Raw genomic sequence first — 13,118 nt, forward strand, 5'->3', positions numbered from 1 at the left:
AATTAAATAACAGAGACTAGTTTGTTTTGACACACCATATATAAATATTTACTTAATTCAAAAGATTCACTTATTCATAATATGTTAGGTGTCTTGGAATTAGAGGGAATGATAATTCAGATTAAGTCTATTCTTAAAATGTAATGCTTCTTAATTCATAAGGATTGGATACTGTTGGATACTGAAAGAAAATAATTTACAATGGAATCATAACAAAAACTAGGCAGAGTAAAATATTACCAGCTTGTAAAAATTTGCTGTGTTGAGCTTGGTTCACTGTATACCCTTCAACCTACTTTCAAAGTGGTGATATAATATAGTGTGCATACTTATAAGAAGGCATAGTGAGATGCAAAGTTCACATTAGACCAAATCCAACAAAACTAAAAGAGATGATGAACACCAAAAATTCAAGAAGTATGATTCAGTGAATGAAATCTAAACAATTTCAAGTGTATTTCTTTATGTCAGTGAAACAGTATAATTACGGAGGCATCCATGGAAGCCTCTCAAGCAGGCTTTTCCATTTCTATTAGCCTTATCGCTAAACATGACCTGCACAATGACTATCAAGAATCCATATTTTTGCCCATTTGCTATAAAATGTCACTAGATTCACTTTGTGTTCCTTCACTTTCTAGCAAGATTGTGACCATAGGCAACCATGGATTTTGAGCCAAAACATGGGAGGTTTGGACTAGATAAACCAGAGTCTCCAAATTTATATTCACTGGGAAATGCTTTTCATGAGCCAAAAAGAAAATTGAACCCTAAACTCAAAATGGTTGTAGGAAAGGCCTTGTAAATGCATGAACATGAGGAAAAACTCAAAACCCTATTCAAATAACTTAAAAACATTCTAATACTTAAAATAATTCCAATACCTAAAATGAGGAACTGAAATAAAAAAGTACCACTATTCTATATTTATAAAACACATAAAATGGCAAAAACAAAGGACAATCTGTGGAACAAAAATATTAATATGCATTTTATTCTGACAATAGTTGTGATTAATTAGACAGTAATATTCTTATTCGATTTATGGTTTTTATGATATTTGAGCTTGCAGCATTTTATAATTTAAGATTTTTAGCTTTAAGATAAGTAACCTCTGATTTACTGTCACATTTATTCTCTACAGTCATCAGAATGTTCTGTCTCAGAACTGGCATATACAGTCAAGTCTGGATGTAGTCTAGTTTGAATTCTCATCTTTGTTCAAACACAGACTCATCCAGGTCACACTAAATTGTTAGAAATTTTGTGTAGATGAGGCTGACTTAATTTTGCACAGATAAGTCTGACTTTACCTGAAGGAGAGGTAAAGGAGAAAAGAGGGGAAATTGCATTGATATGGAGAGTAAAGAGGGGTGAGGGGATTGATATGGAAAGGGGAAAATGAAACCTCAGAGGGCAGATGAGGCCTCTGATTACAGTGCACTTCTTTTTGTCTTGATTGCCAACTGGGAACATAAAGGCTCTTGTCCAGGCTCTCATCAAATAAAAAACAAAATGTTTATGTTTACTCTACAGTGTTTAGGATTTTCCGGAGTTGGTGGTAAAGTAAAGCAAGTGGATTCTGACTGTTGGAATGGTGGTTGTTGATCTAATGACCAGCCCTTCATTCATTCTAATGTCTAATCCTTAACCGTTTGCAATCTCAGTATCTTTTACCAAACATTTCTGAAGTAATGCGCTAAAAAACTTATATCACTCATACAAGTAGATTTCTGAAATTGTATCAAAAAAGAATATATTAGGATATTTTATTTAAAAAAGTGAGCTTTATTGTCAAATTCAGTATCCAGCATACATATACATGTTTATTCTTTTTTTATTTATACTTGTTCCACTGTCTTGAGGTATGTAAGCAGAAAGCTATAATAAGCTATTTCTGACAGATATGTCCCATGAAAGTCTATCAACATACAAAGCAGTTAGGTTGACATTTGTGTTTTTTCCATTTGGAGAAATAGAACATGGGAATGCAGTGAGATTTACTGTGAGTAAAATCACCGCAGGTCTTCATTTGTAATGACATTTTATAGTCTGCTGCAAGTTGGTGTTTCTCAGTTGAGAAATATTGGTTATTTCATTGGTTATTTAAATGAACCTCATATAGTTATGTCAAGTTGAAAGAGGTATAAACCAGTGCTGTTGAGTAATGCAGTGATTAAATTTTAACACTGATGTCATCCTATCACCTGGATAACCCCATACAGACATGACAGTAACCAACACAGGTGTTAGCCATGTCTTATGCTATGCTGTGTTAGCATGCCCCTTGTTAACACTGCATGTTGTTTTACCATGGCAACATTACTTACTAAATTGCCAAGATTTCAGTAAGCTATTCTCTATGTTTCTCTCTCTTGCTCACAATAGCTGCCCTCCCTCACACCTCTACATCTCTCTGAATAGCCCTCACACCCACATACTTGCCTCTCATTCCCATGAACTTTTTCTAAACGGTACCTATTTTTCAACAGAATCCATGAATAAAACAATTTCTTGCACAAGACGTTATACTAATGGGGTGCAAAATAATCAGTTTTCCTCTAAAAATCTTCTTCTTTATATATTTACTTGCTTGACTGGGAGAGTGTTTTTAGTTAGTAAGAAAAATGTCAATGATTGTTATCACACGTTAGCACTGATTTTAGCGTTAATTCAATATAAAGTCATATATTTAAACATTTATGCATAGTCATTTTCATTTTTGTTTATATAGACTGTTTCTACATTTTAATGACAGTACTACCAGTATGTAATATGGTGTCACTCACCTATATAATAATGATGAAAGCATTCATTTGTACAAAACTTTACATACGTTCCCACTGTAATTCAAAATGCTTTATAAGCAAATGAAGACAAATATGATAAGCACATTACCTTAGAAAAGTCCTGGGATTAATTTAGATGTATAAATATGCCCTTTTTGTGCATAGTCTAACTGGCAACTTCTGAAAATATCTTTTCAGTTCTGAAGTCCCCAGACTGTATTTCATTGTTTAAAATGAGGATTGTTATTATGTTTGTGAGTGACTTTGACAAAGCTCCTCTTCTTCCATGTTTTTTATTCACCAATTAAAATTCATTGCCTTTTTATTTATGAGTTTTTCTATTTGTATTTTATTTTACTTGAGCTCCCTTTGTCCATTTCAGTTTGATTAATCTTTGTGATCCAGTGCTTTAACTTTGTAAAGCAGGTGTGTTGCTTTTGTGAAGCATTGCTAACAGCTAAAATGGCAATTAGAGTGATTCGCTAGTGTAAACATGGATTGGAAGTAGGATAATGGGTAACTTGTACAGCAGTTCCTTTCCTCGTCTTGTTTCCATACTGCTCATAAAGGCTTTTTAGTATTGTCTGACTGGACCAAAGACATGTTGTAGGTTAATTGTAATTGAAATTAAGCTTGGACGCCCCCCCCCCCCAAACAAAATAAATAAATTAAATGGCAAGTAATAATGAGCAAACAAACTGATGTGATAAGGATTTCAGCAGCTGCAACTATGGCTGTGATGGCTAGGCAACTTGATCAGAGTATGTCTGTCATGATTGGCCACCCCCCTGGTGTCCCTGTTTCTGTGATTTCTCTTTTGTGTTTGTTTTCTTTTGCTTCCTGGTTGTTCTGTTCCTTAGTTTCATTTTCTCTTCCCCCTCGTCTGTATTTTCCAGGCCTATTATTACTTTCATCTGTGTCTGGTTTTGTATTAATTAGTTCATACTTTTAAACCCTGTCTGGTGCCCTGTGTCTCTGCTGTTCACTGAATGTATGTCTGACAAACTGTAAACCTGGATCTGCCTGAATGTATGTATGTTGGTCTGAGTTCTTCCTAGTGTCTTTGTTATAGCCTGCTTCCCCTTTTTACCTTGGTGTGCTTTTGGTTTGTGTTTCCTAGCCTTTGTTATCCTAGCCCTTCTTTTATTTATCATGTATCCTCGTACTCTCCGTGTTGTCTCTTTGACCCTGGACTACCACAACGACTATGACTCTGGATTTGCTCCTAATAAATCTCACTCTTCTTCACATATGCATCCGCCTCCTTACTGCTCACCGTTACAATATCCAAAATTGCAGTTCTTGTGGTGGTCTCCAGTATGCATTGGTTAGTAATTACTAAAAGTGGTCCTAGGAAGGACAACAAGTGACCCAGTGACATGGTCTTGAGCACCCAAGCCTCAATGATGCATGTGGGGTGCAAAGGCTATCCCACCAACCAGAAGCACTGGAAAAACAAATGTGATTTCCAGTTGTTGCTATGGCAGCAATGAAGTTAGGAAACTCTAAGAATAACAAATGATCTACACTCTGAGAACTTTAGAACCCCATGGAATGAATGATATGATTTATTCTACTTTTTCTAATATGAACTTGTTTCACCTCCTAGAACTTGAGCTTTGCTTGCACAACTGCTGAAGGGCTTTGGTCTGAAAGGTCCTGTTTCTCTGGAAACCTTTTGCACTTCACTTGACTACCTGATATGTGAAGTACAAAAATACCTTTTGCACTTCCCTTAGCTACTTAACTTATAGATGAATACATTTTCAGATGAAGAAAATTCCAGATTCCAGAACTTCAGTAGCACTTTCCTTGAACAGCTGATAAAGCTTTGAAAACTCTGAAACTCCCTGACACACACACACACACACACACACACACACACACACACACACACACACACACACACACACGTAAGATTTTTGTTTTGTAAATAAATTTTGTACAGAGTTATCACTTCACTATTTACATTAGAAGTAATAAGACCAAAGACTTTTACAGCAAAATGTTTTTAAGATTATACTCTCAGTTATGTATATCCAAACTTTGGACTGGTCCTGTGCACATTTAAAGGCTAAGGACACACAGATCTGACTATCGGTTATCAACCTGTTAGACAGTGTCATCTGTTCTCAGTGCAGTGTGCTCCTTGCTGTTGATTCTAGTTGGTCGGCACTATTTGTCTAGTTGGTCAGCATTATTTCAGCTGTGAGTCAGACCCAAACTTACATGCCTGCCTCAGGTTCTGTTTGAAGTTTTTAATCTCTAGGATGGAAGCAAGATCTTAAAAATGATGTTTTGTGCTTCACAATGTAAATAATCCAAAAATGGGCAGCTAAAGGATTATGTAAATCTTGAAGTTATCACTTTGAGTTTTTGTTTTGAGGTTTTCTGTTTTACAGACAATGAGCAAACATACTGAATGCCTCATTGCACTCTTTAGCTGTTTTAGTGATTTGAGGTATAAATATAGTTATATATTAGGTAGATTTATAAATAGTTGTGTCTCATGTGTCCAATGAAAGTCTATGTATTCTCTGAAAGGCCTAGATAGGAATTTCCTTCTAATAAAAAATAAAAAAGGAGATTAAATGTATTGATCCCTTAAAGGAAATTTGTGTTGCAACAGCAACATGTTGAGAACCACTATATCACACTTAGTGCAAAGATACCAGGAGATAAACAGACTGGAAAAACACCAGACAGAATACGACAACAATAGAAATTATGAAATTCAAATGTTCACTTGCTAGACTGATGAAAACACACTGGTTGGCTGATTCAGTATGTCACAAGTAGTCTTTTACTTGAACTCCAGACAATTGAGACACCTAAGGTTCAAGATTCCTATTCTCCAGTTCACTAGGAATGGTGCCAATTCTATTTGTTCCAGTGCAACTCCTCATTTAGCTTGATACTCGTATTACAGTTTTGAATATTTCCCAGCATGCTTTTGTTGATCACCCTGAGCTTTGTAAAAACTGAAGGGCAGATGACATTGCCACGGCTCTGTAACTCCTAATTAGTTACAAAATGAGGCTTGAGAGATGACCTAATGGATTGAGTGCCTTCATGGCTAGATTGTATTATCTTATTTTATATCATCCATTATATAAAACACATGAGCAAAGTTTCTGTGAACACCTATCCCAGCAATATTTTGCAAAGCTTTTATAAGACTAAACCATTCTGCTATCCATTCAGAATCAAAATGTAGGAAGCATAAACATTACATAGGGGTCCATTATGTGTTTATATAGGCTCTAAATAGAAACGCCTGAGAAAGGATTTGTTCATATTGCATAATTTGGGTGTTACAGCTAATTTATTTTATTTATTTCTTTGGTAACATTTTATATCACTACTATTACCATGTAACTGTGCCATAAATTATAGTTTAATACACAATGTTGCAACAAGTAACACAAATATGCTGCAGTTTGTATTTACTCTGTAGACATTGATAACACTGGTCAACATTGATTTTGCTAAAAATACCTGTTTATTATGCATTTTTGCAGGCTAAATCCAAATATGCTTTCTGAATTTCTCTATCTGCCATAGTTTAATTGTTCCAGTATGGAAAAATGGTACCAAGGAAAGTGAAGCCTCTCTATGTTTGCAGTCTACTGCTGGACACTGAAGAGGGATGTTCCCGAGGCCAAAGATAGACAAAACTCATACACTCTAAATTTTAGATGTAAGCTTGCACATATTTTAAGTGTACTAATAGCCTTATTTATGATTACATACTTAATGAAAATTGTATTATCCTATCACTTAAAAATGTGATAGAAACATTCTAAAAACATATTTAAATTCAGCATAAAAAGCACAATAAGATCCAACTCTCTATTTTATTTTATGAAAATAAACAGCTGCCCAGTGTGATCAGTTTACCATCAATACATTTTCACATAGTATTTCTCAATATATCACACCATTATTAATGGTATAGGTACATTGTAACATTAATGCTGTAAAGTGAAAATGTTCTTAGGTCTTCCTTCCTGTTTGCCATCTCACATGTTCAGGCATTTAACCTAGAACCTCACTTCTAGATTGCCGGCCTTTGAATCTTACACTTCCCACTGCCGTTCCTATTCTAGATCTCATTGAGCCCTCTTGCTAGCACCTCTATTGTGAAAGCCCTTTATGCTTGGAGGCCTTTTTTAAACACAGATCTTAACATGCTTTTGATCACCCTTACTTTCCTCCTTCCACCTCATAAATGCATCTCTTCATAAAAATGATCTTAGTCCTAGTCAGCTGTTAGCAGTGCTCATTTAATAATCACTGTGGATGGAATTCTAAATTAAAAAAAGACTTTGATGTGCTAATATGAAGCATATCAGCCCCTCTTGGGAGAGAGCTACTCTGGATTTTCTTGATGAATTGAGGAAATTCCAAGATGCGACAGATGGGTGGAGCCCAGTGTACAACTCAGACACACTGACTCACCATAAACAGGAAACTGTGTCCCTGAAGGCCTTCAGAAAGATCTCTAACTCTTCTTCTTAACTTTATGAATTTCCCAGTGCTTCATGTGTTGAGATTTTCATTTATGAATTCTATTTTTATGTTCTTATCTTTTATCTAGCTCACTCTGTATGCAATTATTTACCATTCGTTAATTTAGAAGGAAATTGCATCTGCCATTGCTTTGATAGCACCCTGACAGTAAGGCAGACATAGCAATCAGGAGCAGAATCTGGACTACTGGATTATCATTACTCACACTTCACTTGGGAGCACAAAGAGTCTAGCTCACACCCACTGTGAGATGTGTTTAAATCACCTGGCATACCCTGAAGGGTCAGGACATGCAGCGGGTGATATTAGACAAAAGTGTAAAAATAGAATATTAATTCTCCCTTAAATCTCAAATGAGGGTTGAGGTGAGACCCTCTTTCCCTTACCTCTGACTGGTCCAGACCAGCTAAACTCTCCTGATAATGTATGATTTGACAATTAAACCATAGCACATACCCTCTCACGAGGCACACTACTTTAATTAATGAAAGTTTGTTAATTAGGCCACTTGGCACTTACTCGTGCTTTTTTGGGCATTGACCTAAATCTGAGGCTGAACACATTTAACTGCCATGGAGAACAATACCCATACTCATCTTTGAGTAATTATTAGGACAATGCTAATTAATCTCCCTTCATAAATCCATCCCGTAACAAATAAAGAGCCCACAGAACTCTAGCTCTTGTTGGGTTTGTGATGCAACGAGGCAAATAGGATGCGGAGAAAGGGCACGTTCAAACATACGTTTCAATTAACACACAGACGACACATCTAACACTGCACACCTCACTAAACACCTTTCAAACACCAACAGCACGTACTACAACACAAGAGACATATATACACACACACGAGGATTACACATAATACAGAACAGCTGGACAACACGAAAAGGTGTGGCAACATGGACAAACACACACACGCGCACACACACACCAAGACGTTTGAGGAGAAGGCGGGGCCGTAACATGACAGGGTAACTCATACAATTTGTCACACTTAATATAAAACCTTATTTATTAATTCCTCATGAAGCAAATGGTGTATCTTTGTTAAAGGGTAAATGTATCAGTGATATGCAAACATTAATATTTGTTAAGTATTTAAGAACCTAATTCATGACTCAGTAGACCTTTTGACATGTTTCAGGTACCCTAAGTACTTAGTAATATTAGTAATAGTTACCTATGCCCATTATTAATTTTAAACTAGAGAAGGCATAATCTTGTCTTTAAATTAAAAGGAAGGAAACATTGAGACACCTACTACTGCAATTGCAAGGAAATGTTTGCCTACCATTGGATTAGCTAGATTTCCACATGAATGGCACCTACATGACCTTGTCACCATCTAAGTCATAAGGTCATAAAGATAAAGACAAAGCCCTTGTAACATGGCGTGATAATGATGTGGAAGCAAACGCTGAGAAGAGTGAGCTTTATTAAGGACAAATCCATAATCTGTGTCATTGTAACAGTCCTGGGCCATAGAACCAACATGAACAGACCTGGGAAGGATACAAAACAGAAACACGACAAAACAGTCTACATGGAAACATTCTACAGGGCTACAATGTGGAATACAGAACACAGGCTACCTGAACAGAGGCCATAGCAAATGACAGCGGCTTCATCCACTGGCTACGTACAATTGACCAGCAACAAGACGAGAAACAGACAGAGCTAAAGTAGACAAATAAGATGAGGGAAAATGAGGAACTGGTGGAATACATGATGGATAAAACAAAAAAGAAGGGCAGGACAGAGGTAAAACCAAAACAAGGAAGCACATAGAAATGAAAATAAAGAAATAAACAAAACAAAAGCCAGGAACTGCCATAGGAACCCTGGCGCCAGGAGAGGCCGATCATAACAGCCCTATCATTGGTCAATGGTGGAAAAAGGATGTAAGACCTTAAATTTAGTAACTAATGTAACCATGTATATTTGAGAGCAGATTGTTCTCTTATCATAACAGCTAGTTTGGCAGAACCAAACAAATTTATAAGAGGGGCTCAGAAGAATCTTGCAGAAATGAATAAACCTTTTAAACACACGTTAACCACAGAAGCTAGAAAGACAAACAGATATACAAAGCTGTTTATAAAAACATTAACAGTAGTAGAACATAACATCTTGATGGTTGGGTACAACTACTTATGATTTATCTCTTTATTAAACAATAATAAAACACTCTGCACTCTTATAAATCATTTTCAAAACATCTGGTTAACTCCAGATTTTCAGCCTCAGTTGTTATGCCGAGATGTGTCATTGGAGTACAGATACTGAAAGACATGAACTAAATAGTCTCCTTAGAAAGTGAAAATTATAAAAAAATTATTTGATTTGTAAATATAAGTGCAGTGATGTGATTTACATGTAGAAATCCAAACAAATATAATTCTAAATAAAAAACATCAATTTAAAAAGATCTAACATCAAATGAGCAATGGTTCAAGTTATTTTTATATATAATATAATATAATATAATATAATATAATATAATATAATATAATATAATATAATATAATATAATATAATATAAGATTAAATAATTTTAATACATGAATCAAATAAAGAAATGACAGTGACAGTGAGTAAGTTTAAAAAAAAATTAAAGCTAGGGAACTGCTTGCTGGTTAAAAGCCCTGGGTGTGGTTACCTAGGGGACTGCCACAGTTTATTGGCCAGTACTTTACTTCACTACAACTCCCTTGAGTCACACTCCAAACATGTATGTACGTGCACATAGAACTGTATGCACAGATGTGAAATGCGCTGCTACATCATACCGGCCCACTGAGAAACCAATGACCACCTGTCCCAGCTTGCCGTGTATGACAGGAAGTGGAGTCAGTTGAATCGATGAAGCAACTGACTACTGATTTACCCTCAGTACACAGAATAAGTACACAAGATGAATTAAACACAAGCTTTGTTCTGAAGTAGACAATACAAAGCAAGAGCTACAAATATCAGAAAAAAGCAATACAAATAGAAAGAGTAAAAATGGAAAGAAGAGTCTGAAATACTGGCAGTAAGGCTCTTGGTGCAATGATGTAGCAATGCACAGCCCTGGAGGAAGCAACCTGTGTGTTTAGAAAGGGGTGAGAAAAAAAGAGAACAAACAAGCCACGGGTGATCAATAATCAGGAGATTGGGGTTTTGTTTGTTTGTTTTTTGTGTGTGTGTCAGTGGGTGTGTCCCTCCCTCTGGGGGCCCAATGCACGGTGACAGCACCATGAATCCAGAGGAACAGATCAGGTTAAGTGTTACCATTTTTAAAATCTTACCATTTGAAACAGTCTGTTCTGGGGCCATACATAAATTATACAGAACTATATGCATTGACTTCTAATTACCTGCTGGTGAAAAGCTAACATGACAACTGAATGGAGGTATGCTTAATGAGCCAACATAATTCTAAACTGCAGGAAAACTTTGCTGCTCACTTTCCACAATAACAAAGAAAAAGCGAAACAAAGCAAGCAAACCTCACAGGCCACACATTGTGCACACAGCCACAGATAAACAGCATACAAATAGATTACAAACAACACTTTTACCCATCATGTATGCAATATTGAATGCATGTTAGAAAGGAGCACAATGTTTCTTATATGATAAAATTCCACTTCAGCATCCAAGACCAAAACTGTCACTGGTCCCCAGTCCCTTCACTCCCATCACTCTTTTAGAAGCACTCCACCTGCTAGCTTTTCCACAAAATTAAAACTTAGTACTTGTTTGGTTGATGGCTCTGTCCATTTTATTCTTTCTCCCACTCTTTCTTCTCTCTTGCCCAGCAGAGCTGTTCCCTTCCTCAGCTAGTGTGGAGAGATTATGCAAATCTGACACAGCTCCCTGCAGGCTCTTGGAGACTCCATAATGCAGGCCTGAAACTTTAGGCACAGGGTTTCCTGATGCTGTCTCACGTCTATCCACTGTATTATGCCTGTGACACATGTTAGCAGATGCTGCATACTGATGCCTGCCCAGTCCTGACTCACCTAAACCTCTGGAAAAGCCTACATTTGCTTCTCAGTTAGCAAGTAACCAGCTTTACCAAAGGGTTTCTAACTGTTCCTCTTTTAAATTTTAAAAACTATTTTTCTGCTTTCTTTCTTTTGTTGAGATGGGGTTTTGTTAAGTATAGAAAAACAGATTCTCTTAGGGTTTGAATTATATATGTTGTTTTTAATTGTTATTGCTACTTATGGAAATGCAATGGTAAATTTTCATGAGTTATAATTTAAGACAGGTAATGTCTCTTATTTGAGGAACATGTTTGCTGAGCACAGCATAACTGCAATAGTGTCCAGCTGTCTTTTTATCTGGAAATGACTAAAGGCATTAAAGTTATTTAAAGTATTTACTTTTCAATTTGTAACACAGTTTCACTGTTTGGTTTAACTGTAATAATTTGACCCACAACATTCAGTGAAAGGTGTAAAGATATAATCTCACGCTGTGCTTCTCCACCAAGACAAACACCAAATCCCATCATGCCTCAGGAGAACACTAGAGATTGGCTTCTCTGGAATATTGAGTACACCTGACTCCAGTTATGTTCATAATATTTAAGTAAAGCTGTAAAGATTCCTCATTGTGAAGTATTGCCTGTTATGCATACTGAGCATTATCTTGTGTTTTCTACTTTGCCTGTTCTTTGGATTACGATACTTTGGATTTGCTGTATTTGTACACTGCATGTTTATTGTTACTTTGGTTTCGACCCATGCTTGTATCTGACTATGTTTTGGAAAGCCTTGCCTGTTTGTTCTGCTTCATTGTGAACTCTTGAGTACTGCCTGTTTGTGGATTATGTCTTACTCCTGTCTTCTCCAAAGTAAATTGATATTCAACATCCTAATCTGTGAGCATCCTGTTTACCCTCATTCATTACATATAAAACAATTCAAATATCTGCTTGAATATATATGCAGTGACGGAGTAAAGAGGGTGCTCCAATTCTGATTTCAGTCTGACTTCAGTTAATCAACTTTTCCCCCATTTATTTATCCAAATCTTCAGCAGCTCTCTGGTTTTAAGAATGACAGTCATGTTAATCTTTCCACTGCCATTCAGTCAAATGTTATACTGATGTAAATCTGGTTTGCTAAAAGAGGTGCTGTATAAATATCACGTTAAGATTGTAACTGTTAACACTATCTAACAAAATATCTTAAGTGACAGAATACAATGTTTTAGAGAAATTGGTTGGAAGTCATTAATTCTTAGTAAATCTAACATTTTGTAGAAAAATGAGGGTAAAGAGACATTTTATTTTTCCATTTAAGTCATTAATTGCCTACACTTAACATGCAGTATACAGCATTTATAGAGAAACTGAATTATATGTCCACATGTGTGGATCAGGTCTCATGTGATCTCACAGCTTCCCCTATCTACATTAGGTTTATCCAGTTACCCAGTAAATCTTAGGAAACTGACAGATGTTATGGCCCCTGGAACCCTAAATCTGTGTTTCTTTCTAATTAGGTTATTGGTTCTCTCTTAGGGACCCAATGTACATATACAAAGTGTCTTTACAAAGTACAGTGAAGGACATTAGATTAGGACATGCTAACATTAAATATAGGAAAACTCAAATGTAGGCGGTGATAGGTTAAATTATTTTGAAGGGAATTTCATTGAAATTTCATTCAAAACCATCCACAGAGCTAGCCATTTGTATCTAAGCTTATGGTTTAATTAACATAGAAAGCATAAAACATAGAAAGCATAACATAAAAAGCCTAAAAACCTACCACAAGGCTTATGTATTTACAA

Source organism: Electrophorus electricus, chromosome 8, assembly GCF_013358815.1.
Source record: "Electrophorus electricus isolate fEleEle1 chromosome 8, fEleEle1.pri, whole genome shotgun sequence".
In the NCBI taxonomy this organism is placed as follows: Eukaryota; Metazoa; Chordata; class Actinopteri; order Gymnotiformes; family Gymnotidae; genus Electrophorus; species Electrophorus electricus.